This window comes from Pyrgilauda ruficollis, unplaced genomic scaffold (assembly GCF_017590135.1).
Source record: "Pyrgilauda ruficollis isolate IOZ18807 unplaced genomic scaffold, ASM1759013v1 scaffold51, whole genome shotgun sequence".
Classification (NCBI taxonomy): Eukaryota; Metazoa; Chordata; class Aves; order Passeriformes; family Passeridae; genus Pyrgilauda; species Pyrgilauda ruficollis.
In genome coordinates, this window is record NW_024526711.1 from 3,715,321 (window position 1) to 3,728,176 (window position 12,856).

Here is a 12,856-nt window from a genome sequence, read left to right on the forward strand (position 1 = left end):
GTTAGTGACTGAAACAACAAATACCATTACCATGGAGGTAGTTGTGCTTCACTACTTTGCTTCTCCCTTTTAAAACTGCTTAGCACTGTAGCTCTGCCATTGCATATAATAAAAAGCTGAGAATGGTAATAAGAATTAGCATACTTCATTATCTCTCTCTGGCTAATGGAAAATTTCAGGAAAGAAAATAAGACAGAACAGAAAGAGACAAAAACACTCATAGGACATACAGAAAACACAAATTTAAAGTCATCTCCACATTTTGGAACTATTTTATGAACAATATTTTTGTTATCCATGCTATTGGCTGACAAAATATGAAAAAGGCAAAAGCCACCATACTGCCAGCTCTCCAAAAGACTCATCAGAAACATGTTCTTTCATACCAAAGGAATTTAAGTTATGTAAAGATTAAAGAACATCATGATATATCAGAACATAAAAAATAGAGCATCTCTTGCTAAAGAGGGTACACATTTGAAACACAAGTTGAAAGAAACAATTTTCTCTTTAATTTGAGCTTTAGTTTCTCATGGTCTCTGCTACTATTTGCTTTCATTTACTAAGCTGCCATTTTGTTCATCCTCACCTATCAGTGAGAGTTAACTTGTTGACCCCTTCCTTATCAAATATCTTTCATAGCAATGGAGAAAATATGAGTTAACATGAATAGGGCAAAAGTAAAAGAATTATTTGCAGATGCATAGAATGAGAAAAAATTACTTCTTTATACAGTGAGAAAATTTAAGCAATTTTATATGAAAAATAAAACTAATCAAGAATGTCCATTGTCTTTTGGTAACAGAACAGTCATCAGCATCATACTGCACTCCTGCTGTGTAAAATATTTTCAAAATACAGACTTTACTGATGACAAACCTAACAGTTCTAGATCTAAAATGACAAAAGCAAATGAATTTTCTGTTTGCTGATGGAAGAATGTAAAGTTACTCCTTCCAAAACAAATGCAGAGTATCTTACCTACCATTTCTTGATGAAAAGCTGGTCATTAATTCTTAATGATGCAAAAAGGATGGACCAACCCCTAAATCACAGCAATGAAATTCTGAGGAAAAGCTACATCTGATCTATATAAAAACCTTCCTCACTAGAGCTCTTATATCCTGACTCTGACAACAGCCAACAGCACGTGCTCAGGGAAGATGAAAAGCAAGACTATTATATATGATATTTTCTATTACTACTCCTTGAGAAACTATCCATTTTGAAGCTCAGAGACTTCCTGATGTGGATATGATTCAAATGTGATTCTTACATATTTAGTTATTTTCAGTTTCTCTGCATGAACTTAAATAGCCCCCCCCCAGTAAGATCATGTAAACCCCCATCAGCTGTAAAAGCCCATGGCACAGTCTTTCATGCACAGCCTGATTACCTTGCAGGAATAAAACCACTACCTTTTGTGTTTTTTGAACAAGTTTTTGTTGTTTTTGAAGACTTGAACTTCCCAGGGATCATAGCAGAAGAGATGCTTAACAATCAAACCCCATTGTTTCCCTGCACATCGTAATTTCTTCTGCCTCCATATGCACAGAAATGCACTCAGCCCAGAGGCGATCATTTTATATGTACTGCTACAATTTTTTTTCCACTTACATTACTCTACATTCATCTACATAAAAGTTTATGCACTCTTTTGTCACTCAGCCACCCAGTCTTGCAAGAGCTTACTATAATTCTCCACATTTAGGACCAGCCTTGGCTAATCCATCAAGAAAACATCACTGAATGGTTCATCCAATTTTCAAACTTGCTTACATGCAGTACAGGTGCCTCCCTTTCCTGGTGAGGACTGAACAGTACCCCGTCCCCTCACTCCTCCTTTATAACCAATTAGATATCTCTGCAAGAACCTTTTAAGTCTTACATTACTTTAGTTTCTTCAAGAAAATTTTGACAATAGGCTTTCTGGAAATCTTAACGAGAAAAACCACATGATCCTTACTTAATTGCATTTTGAACCCTTTGTTGGAGGGGCATAACCTTCCTTTCAAAAAGGTATGTAATTTTCACTAACTATATAAATTATGTCCACCCAGATACCAACTGCTATATTCCTTATTGTTTCTATTCCTTTATCCAACATACCAAACTTACAGGACTTATTTCTTCCCTGATCTTCCACAATACCTGTCCCCACCCCTGTTTTTTTTTTTTTAATTGGTATTGTATTTTCTACCTTACATGCTTAGGTACTAATGTAGATTTTTCACATGGGCTCTACTATCCAATTTTTCAAGCTCTTTTTCCTAGACTGACAAGTTACATCCTCCTAAAAGTTAGTAAGAAACCAACTTCACAAGAGACAGGAACAATTACTCCAAGATCAGTAATGAAAAGCAATGTTTTGACACAATCTATCTGCATACCTGTAATTACACTGTGTGATCCACAATTTTGACTGAAGTTTAAAATTAACTGGCTGGCTTACTTGAAGGAAATGGGGGAGGATTTGCTCACTAAGATGGAGATATTTTCTTTACCTTGAGAACCAGCACAGTGTGAGACAAGACTCAAATAAACATTTTATTCTATTAATATAAAAAATAATCTCTAGCACACCTTAAGTTAGTCAAAGATATCTCACTTAGAAAGCAATAACAATAAATATATCCTTTTATATACTTTTGACTATTACATTTAGTTTTGACCACTGTCAAACAACAGTCTTCTCACTTCTCAGCAATTTGTTGATACCACCTGGTAAAGGTAACAGGTAAATTACAGCTATCTTTCGAAGCTACAAAGCCTTAGATAAGCCTCAGAATTCAATTTATACAGCTCCTCCCTGGCCTCCCCCAACTTCTGTTACTATGAAAGACAGAAATTCACAGAAGTCTTGCTCGAAAGGAGAATTCATTCAAAGGCCATATTAATAATCCCTAAGAAAGAGATTAATTTTTAACAGGTGAATCCACATACATAAGACAGCACTAGTAAGTTATTGAGTTTGAATACTAAGTGCTAAATCAAATTCTTTAAATATAAGCTGAAGCCAAACAAGAATTTTGCTTGTTAAATATATGGAAACTTCACCTTAGATGAATCACTGCATACTGCAGACCTGTTCTGCGTGAAGTTACTCTTTATTTTAACTCCAAACCAAAATGTGAAGCAATCTGTTTGAGATCGAACTACACCCTAGCATTTTAAATATAGCATTCATAGCAATGATATCCTCATCACCACTCCCCAACAAATATCTATGTACACGACTACTTCTAAAACATATCAGATCCCCTGTCATCTCAAATGCAAGTTCATGCTTCAATCTGAAACCTGTCAACCTAGTCTAAACACAAAAATTAGAACTCCAAAAAGGTACATTGACAAATCAGAAACTATCCCAAATAGCTTTAAAGGATTGGACTAGGTGGCATCCTGAAGTCCCTTCCAATCTAAATTATTCTGCAAAATTGTGTCTCTCTTCGCTTGCTTGTTCTTTTAGCAGCCATATTGGATGCATTTTAGTTTCCAAAACCAACGAACATTCACAATAAATACCCTGGTTGATCCAGTTTACTATATTTTAGTTGCAATAGCTCAGCAGCTCTCCTGCATGCAAACTGGATTCCAACAATGTAACACCAAATTGGAAGTTTCCCTTCAGGGACACACCTAATACTCTTCACGCCAAGTACAGACACCAGAGGCCAAGGCAAAACTAGTCCATTGCATTGCTACCTTGCACCTATGGACGACAAGCAAACCTGAGCTGTAAAAGGTACCCTGCAGCATCCTGAACTGCTGCTTCAAAGAAATAATGGTATCAGTGCCTTCAGTTGGCTATGAACCCTGAGCTCTCCAATTTTTACAGTTTTTTTAATATATTTTTTACATCCACTCACCATGTACCCAACATTTCTTCTATCTTTTCAGTAGTAGTAGTAGTCTTTGTATAAATGCCCTATCTTCTCTGGCCATTCTCTACTGGCAAAACCTCGTGCCCTTCTTGCTTTCATGAAGAGGATGAAGATCAGCGACAACAGATGTGTGAGAAGCAGCATCACAAACGGCAATCTTGAACTTCAGGCAAGAATATAATAATGACCCTAAAACTCAGGTGCACATCCAACACCCTGGGACGAAGAATCACCACTGAAGAGAGCTCAACAGAAAGCCCATCCTACGGCATCCCTCTTAGGCTGCTAAATCCATTGATTTCTCACCTCAAACACAATTCCAAAGGCTCAAGTGGGTCTAGTCAAACCACTATGAGGGTTTTGTTAGACCCTTGTTAGAACCATTTTAGCACTGCAGGGTACAGTTATGGGTTGCTGGTTATGTTGAATCTCAATCCCCTGTCCTGGCCCAGAGTACTAAGTCTAGTTCCCTGCTTCCTCCACAGATGCCCAAAGAGCGGTCCACTCTTTTCTCATCTCCCATCAGATCAAGAGAAAGGCTTGCCCTGAAAGGCTCAGGTTCTGTTAGTTTAACTTTTGCTGACACATTTCTTGTCAGCTGCAGATAGCCTCACTCACAGATTTGGGATTTGCCTAAAGGCATGTGTCAACATCTGCATTCAGTGGATGGCACAGCAGAAAGCTGAAAGCCTACACAATGGAGATATCAGAGGCCCATAAGGAGGATGAAGTTTAACTCCAAATAGCTGCTTCCACATGGGATAGATGTTTCTGCTTAGTATTTTGTAGAAGGAAGAGCAGGGTTAGTTTCTGGGACTGCATTCTGGGCAGGCAGTCTGGGGTGTGGGGTGGTGTTGACTCACCATGAAGACACCCACCTGGAAGGCTGAGTGACTTCAGCCTAAAGTCTAGACAAAACAAACAGTTTCTCCTAGTGACTGAAAAGGAAGAGGTGGTGGGATGATCAAGAGAGAAGTTCGTGTCTTATCAAGAAGAGGAAAAGAAGGTTTCCTTTACAAGGGTGGATGTCTCACTATCCTACGAAGTCTAAGCAGCCAGCTCTACCTCCCATAACCCTTCTTAAATACCATCCTCCTGAAGTGCGAACAGCAGCTAACACAGACCACCTTACATTTCCCTTCCTCCATATCTTCCCTCGCTTCTTCCAAACAACAGGAAGCCAGCAAATAACCCAGCTCTTCATTTTCTCCTAAGTGGCTGCTTGTCAGCTCTAATTTCTCCTCAGTAAACTGGTCAGACCTAGCCCTGCAAAGTATCCAAAGGCTGCAAAGCTGGCAGCTGCAGACACACACTACATTAGAAAGAAAGCTAAAATAAAGGGTACAGAAAGCTCAGGGAAGGTTTGTTTGCATTGTATGCTTGCCCAAGAGGTAGGAAAGGTTGAGTACCTTTGAGGAGTGACAGCAGAGCAGGTGAGAGGGGATGGGATTAACCAAGATTAGGAATCTACTGGAGTTCTTTTAAATCATTAAATGTAGTTTGCCATGTTAACTACGACAATTTATAATGACAACAAATCTGCTCCTCTTACAACGCAAAACAGTGTTAAATGTTTTATCTGAAGAGCACTACTTAATTCTGAGGCCTCAATCCATAGAGCAGCTGCTGGCCTGCCCAATCTAATAGCTGGCATTCAGCTGGGTAAACATAAAGACGGAATCATTACCCAAAATGTGTTTTTATTTTCTTGCACTACAGACCCTGAATCATTTTAAAGAACCAAAAGGATTGATTACAATCAATCATTTCAAGCTAGACTTTATAAAGAAATGAGCTGAAGACACTGAAGTTGCTAGCATTGTTGACAGATTATGTGAATAAATCACAACAACGGATCAAGAAACCACAAGATCAAAGGCAACCATTGAGTCAATTGTATATTCATAGATTTTTAAGACTGGAAACCATTACTGGGCTCATTGAGTTGGCTCTGTTGCAAAAAGGACAGAAAACCTTGAACAATGTTTATATCAAGCTTATAACTCCTATTCAAACTACAGTAATGTTTGTCTCAAGTTTATAATGCCTATTCAAAATACAAGACACCTTTATGAAAAATACCACATAATGAAGAAATCACAACATGTATCTTAGGGAAGTTACCACAGCCGTTTATTATAAGCTGTGCTTAAAAATGCTTATTTCGACACTGAGTCTTGTTCATGCCTTGCTTTAGACTGAAGCCTGGCTCTCCATATAATTACTTCCCTTTTTAAGATAAAATGAGTAAGTCGGAGTCTCACTGCATGGATAATTTCCCCATTGGCTAACATACACATCATCATAGTGTAATTTCTCAACAGCCTTTAGAAGAGTAGGCAACAGAACTGAATCTACTATTCCAATATTCTTTTCATCGCTTACACATACAGCAGAACACAAAGTGTATTTGTGTCCTTCTGCATTGCACTGAGAGGTATTGATAACTAGCTCAAATAATTCTTTTCAGATTCACAACTTTAGCTGGGACTTAACACACTTACTCCTGGAAATACAGCCCACTTTTGTCTGTATTCAAGCACCATCACAAGATCAAATGATCCACCTTAGCCTATATGATTGATTTTTCAGGAAAACAGATAAGTTTGCTGAAAAGTTCAAAATATGAACAACACGACCATAAAAACAAGCAAAATCCCAACACTATTATTAAAACCCTTAAAGTCTTCATGGTAATGTGCTTCTTTAACTGTCACCAAAAAAAATAACCAAAACCAAATACAAGCAAACAAACAAACAAAAACCTAAACAAAAAACAAATAAACAAAAAAAAAAACCAAAAGGAAAAAAACCCCCAAACACAACCAAACTAAAATCTACTTGTAAAATCTATTAGCAGTTAAACTGTGACCCTTAGCTCCTTCAAAAATTCTGCCTTCTGTCCATTCCAGCTTCCCTTCTCAGTTCCAACTCCTGTTCCTCAAAGTGCCCATACAAACAACCTACAGTCTCCCCACAGTTCCCACAGACCACAACTGTAATTCCTTATTTATTACATTCTGTTTTCTTTGCCAGGGAAAAATCTAAGTAAAAGGGAATGTGGCACCAAAAGTTTCTTGATCATTGATGAATTAATGCTTGTTCTTGCTGTATATTGAGCAGGACACTGGGAACTGGAAGAAAGGAATGTACCAGTCTGATCATAGGCCCACTGCACTCCCTGGCTGAGGAGCCTGGCTGAGAAAGTCCAGCTTTTCTTATTGATGCCAGAGCCAAACCGGTTATTTGAAAAAACTGCTTTGAGAGCAGCAGGATCACCCCTAACTCACATCTTCAGAGGTGAAGGCAAACAGTGCTGTACACTATAGCTTTGATAGTGTTTGCTGGTGGTCACTGGTCATCAGCAAACCAGCTTCAGAGATTATTCATCCCACCCACAGGGAAAGCTACTTTGAATGTTGGTGGTCTAGGAGAGAAAGGAGAACAATGTCCAAGAGCAAATGCCTCCAGATTCAAACAACAGAGTGTGTGACTGATATAGAGAAAAAGTTAATAAAATTGGTGCTTTGATCTGAAATAGACATTGGAATAAACACCTAGACAACACTTTCTACTTAGACTGAAGACCAGGCAGTAAGAGACAAATATTATTGTTCATTCTTGCACTAAACCATCATATTTACTTCTTATTTAAAATACATCAGAGCTGGCCAAACTGACTATATGTCTTCACCAAATAAATTCCACATACCATGGAGGCAGAAAGAGAACTCTTAGAATGCCGGAAGAATTCAGAGGCATCCAAGAAACTTCTATGAATTAATGCAATAGATGAAACTTTTGACAAATGCATTTCAGCAAGAGAATGACACATGCACCAGTTCCAAAGAAAAAAGGTGCCTCTAAAAAAACTCTTATCGGGATTCTTTTCTTCTTTAAAAACCAAATCAAATGTACTCATCTCTTTCTTGTAGAAATTTGACATAATTTCTGTATAAACTCCGGAAATAGTAAAGCAGGCACTTCTTTTAATAAATGTGAGTCAACTGTTCCTGTATTTGTAAAGGAAATCCAGGGAGATGTGATTTGTAAGTACTCCTAAGAGTGATCGGGGTAAGAGAAACTCCTAGATAAACTGGTGCTTTCCAGACATCTATCAGTTCTGAAAGCTATTTTCATAGTTGAGACAAAACACAATAGTTTAAACAGAGAATGGAAAACATGTAAGAACACAAAATGGCTGCAAACTTCATACAGTTCCAAAACACAATTCAAATGCTTTCCAATTTCATGCAGTTTTCATATGTTCTACCAAACCCTCCACCAAGCACATCCTGTGTCTAACCATGGAGAGACCGCCATGATGCCCTAACTAAAAGATGACCAAAAAAAAAAAAAAAAAAGCTAATTCATTTCCTTTATAAAACTCTTTTAATGAAAAAAAATTAATAAATGCTGCTTTTAAGCTTTTAATGCTTAGTGTTCTAAATTACTGATTCAAACCACCTGAACAATCAAAGAGCTGCAGTCCTCATTAAACATCATCTTTTTGTCTGGTTCAGTGATTTGACCAGAATAGACACAGTGAAGTCCAACAAATATTTGATCAGCTTGAAAATAAGGCTGTTAATGAATTCCAGACATTATACAAAGTAATGTTGTCACATCATTGAAAGCAAATCTGCAACAGTAACTTTAGAGACTCAAAAAGATGGAGAAAAGACAAGCTCCTCGGCTCAACTCAAATAATATATTGTCCATGTTTAAGCCAAAAGGATGATAGAGCCAACTCCAGACAACAGTTTTAAATAACTGATTACTTGACAGTGAAGTTTCCATGCTGCTTTAGTTCCATATAGTCAAACAAATTTGTGTTAATTCTCTCATTCCTCCACTTTAAAAATCAAAATAGAGAAAAATTAATGTGTTTTAAGATACAATCACATTTGTATTCCAGAAATTTTTCCTTTAGAAAGTTAAAGAATTAAGTAGGAATGATATTTTTTAATGCAGTAAGACTGGTTAGCTGTGAATAACTGTTTTGGAACATCTGTTTGAGAAAATGTTATTGTACCACAATCTGTCTTGTCTGAAAATGTGACTTGAAGCTATATGAAGTAGAATGAAAGCTATTATAATCAAAATTACCTATGAAGCTTAACTGTCATACCAGACTAAGAAGCAAGACATGCACCCATTTAAATACAGTTAGATTATGGTTTATGCTAAGGATTTTAACACTTGAATGCAAATCAGGTTTAGAAGGTTAACCTGTATGGAGAAATTATTTTGTTAATATGTTAATAGAAAACTGCTTTTTCCAAAAGTGCCTCTGATCCTCAAGCTAATGCAATATTTATATTGGACTTCTTTCATAATTAGTGGGCTAAACGTCTTCTCCTCTTGCACTTTAATTTAGCTTTATACCTCCAGCTTCATTAAACATCTTGTTTCACGGCTATACTAATAGCTTTTCTCAATATTCCATTAAGCAAGGAGAAAAATATGAGGACATTTTATTCATAACTAGCATCATTTACATATTAATAATATTAATATTTGATAAATGTAGTTCAGATCACAGCTAAAACTCGACAGCAATCAAAACATAGCAGACACAAAATTTTTTTCCTCCTTTCCCCAGCACATTACTAGGAGCAGAAGAAACCTATTTTTGATCATTTCTGTCCTTTCACTGGATATAATGGTCTGCACCAAGAAACTCCAATACATGGGTTTGAAGCAAAACCAAAAAAATAAATGGCTTGAAACCATTGGCTAATGTATATGTGATCCAAAATGGACCAACTGGCATCTGCCTTTGATTATGAACTCTACTTCTGGCAAATTAAGGTAACTGTTGTAGAGCTACATACCTTCTACCTTTGTTACAAATAATCTCTTTACTATAGTGCCTACACTCAAAGGAATTGGTAATGGTCCATGGTTGCTACTTAAGACATTAGATTTATATTGCTATTGATTATTTTGTAATCTTCTTATTTTTCACCATCACTAACCTCATTTATAACTTCATTGCATATGTGCTATGTAAGTCCTCTGAAAAAATAACACAACAATAACAACACTCAAGATACTTCAATTGGTCTTCCCTTGATGTATTTCATTCTATACTGCACTTTCCATCACTAAGTTAAACTGAGGTGGCCTCAGCATGTAGCAACAGTGTAAACTGTCACCAGGAACTACTATATTTGCTTCTCCAGATGAAATTTTGTTTCAAATTCAGTTTCACAACTAATTAACAGCCTTAACCAGAAATTAATACAATGGAAAAGCCCTTATCTATGTAACTTTTTCCTCAGCCATACATTGTTAATTTCTACCTGTCTAGAAACACACATAAACAAGCCCAAAGGTAAGAAGCTAAATGACTTAAAACAACTGTCCATAAACTGTTGGGAGAACCAAGATAAAACAGCAGCACTCCTGGCTCACTCCTTTACTGGTTTTTCTTTTTCTCTCTGCCCCAGCAACACCACAAATCTTTGAAAGACTCTTAGGGAGATCATCTTCCCTCTAATCTTCCTGCCACACTTTTACTGTGAAAAAAGCCTTGGTCACATGAAGTCAGTAACATTGGAGAACACATCAATTTTCATTGTATAAAGTGATGTGTAGTCGCTTCACTGCATCACTTGTTTTACGAGCCTTACTGTTTATGTCTCTTTACAAGTTTAAAGTGTTGTACATACCAGCCAAAACCCTCTCTCATTTTTCAAACCCTATGGTACCAATCTCTCTTCACCTTCTGTCGCTTCATTTTTACCACCTCTGTCCAAACTCAAGCTTAAGTGTAATCACCTTAAGTGTCATCACTTAAATTTACATCAGAGAAAGAAGGAAGTCAGTCTCTCAGAGGACTTCTTTCTTTTTGGCTAGTTAGTTTGTGATTAATAAGCCCCTAGAAGTCCGACAAAAACTCGGTTGGATCAGTGGAAAGTATTCAGTGCTCCAAGTCTGCCAGCCATAGCATCCTGGTATAACAAAAGAATCTCCATGAACTGAGCAGCAGTGCTTTTGGCTGACTCACTACAATAACCCAATTTGGAAGCTGGGTAATTTATCAGTATTAGAGGCCACATTTGCAGAAGCTCCAACCTGTAAATTTAAGGCTTCATTATAACATCAGTTTTGTTGACATTTTTAGTAAGCTACGATGATAATCAGTATACCAGGAATAACATTTCAGAAAATCCCCTCAGAGCCCAGGAAGATTAATGAAAACTATGAAACTTAAACAAAAAAAATGCAAAAATATAGTTCAAAATACTTCTTGAGGAATGCAATCTTAAAAAAAAAAAAAAAAAAACCAAAGAAAAAAAACAGAATGCAGCTTTACATCAAAAGGCAATCAGTAGGCTGGAACTTTTAGCTAGTCTGAACATAAGGAGAAATGTGCAAGTACTAAGAATCTGCAGCATGTTGGTCTCAGACACAGTCCAATTTCTCTTTATAATTCCAGTGATAAAAAGCCCCTCAAGCTGAACAGATACGCCTGAAAGATGATGCACAGAATTGCCAGCAGGATTTTTTTCTGCATGTTGCTAAATGTATGCTACACAAAATTGTCATTAAGGGCTAGCTTATTATTTCTTACAGGGCTACAAATCTCCTTGAATTAAATATTCATGAGTCTTGCTTGGAATACTGAATCCTGTGGTATTTTATAAGAAACAATAGAAACTAGCCTTTTCAACTCCGTATTCTAGTATATAAATTACAAAATTGTGAGTTTCAATCATATTAAATTCATCATTAGCCACTGACATGAAAATAGCAAATTTTCCACATATTTCACATCCTTATTTTCAAAAGGAAACATTCATACAATATGGGAGTTAAGTCCCACCAGTAGAACTCAGCAAGCGCTCCACAGTGCTTTCACTTGGCAAGTAGCAAGCTGTTGTGCTCAGAGATGAAAAGCAAAGTGGGGAAAAAATGTATATTGAAAAAAAAAAATAGTATGTAGTTTCTCTTTCAAGTCTCCTACAAGACTAATACAACTTAAAACTGCATTTTCAGGAGACTAATTTGGATAATGAGCAGGGAAAAATCCTCATCTAAGAAGAAAAAACATACCACACCAAATGAGAAAATGAAGGGATCCTGCCCACTCTTTGTGTGAAACTAATCCTTGCAGTTCTGACTTAGGAACAAACAAGTCAGCGTCTCTGGGTAAGAACAGGTTAAGTTGAATAGGATAGCTATTTGCTGAGCACTCTAAGCAAAGGGAAAAGAAATATAGGTGGTATTTTAAGAACATTACTCAAAAAAATACAGTTACTGTGAAATTAGTTGCTATCCTTCTTGGGAAGGACATTCTTCCATTAAAAGTAGTGGTTTCAATGTAAGTTGCTAATATTGCCTTGTAATCAAACAATAGTTCCTGCCACATTAGATTTTTTGCCCCTTCTACAGAGCATGACCACACAAACACCCATCAGACATGCAACACAAAATCTCTGGTTTGAATACTGGGACTGAGCAACTGCCATGAAGAACCTGTTCCAACTTCCCTGCTGTTGGCAGGGAGCATTCATTCTGTTACTGGCAGAAGGGTTAGAATCAGACTTTTTCCTCCATTCCCGTTTCTTAAATGTTTCTTCTTTAATTATACCAAACGTTTAAATGTTAATGTAGCTTTGCTTCGAGCAGGCAAGCAGCTGAAGGGCCAAAGAATTAGGGGAGGGGGTAAGTGACAATTACCATTTGCCAAAACAAATGTCATCAGGTTTAGCTGCTATTTAACAATTTAACATTTTAACAAGGAAGAAGAGAAGGAGTAGTTAAGGACAACTTTTCCATAAACAAATGTACAAGGTATTTGAAAAACAGAATTCTATTTCTAAAGAAAGAGAACTGCAACTCATAGCGCCACATCACCAGCATCCATCAAGTGAATTGAAATGTCTGATGTGCAGTCACTGGGAAATTCTGGGAGAAGAAAGCAGACAAACCTGAGACAGTTCAGGAGAAGCTTTTCTCAA

General features: G+C 36.9%; 1 protein-coding gene across 2 annotated transcripts in view; it reads right to left on the bottom strand.

Annotated features, from left to right (window-relative positions):
* The window catches only part of RNGTT (RNA guanylyltransferase and 5'-phosphatase), a 170,980-nt gene that overhangs the window by 63,846 nt on the left and 94,278 nt on the right, over positions 1–12,856 (bottom strand). The window lies entirely within an intron of this gene.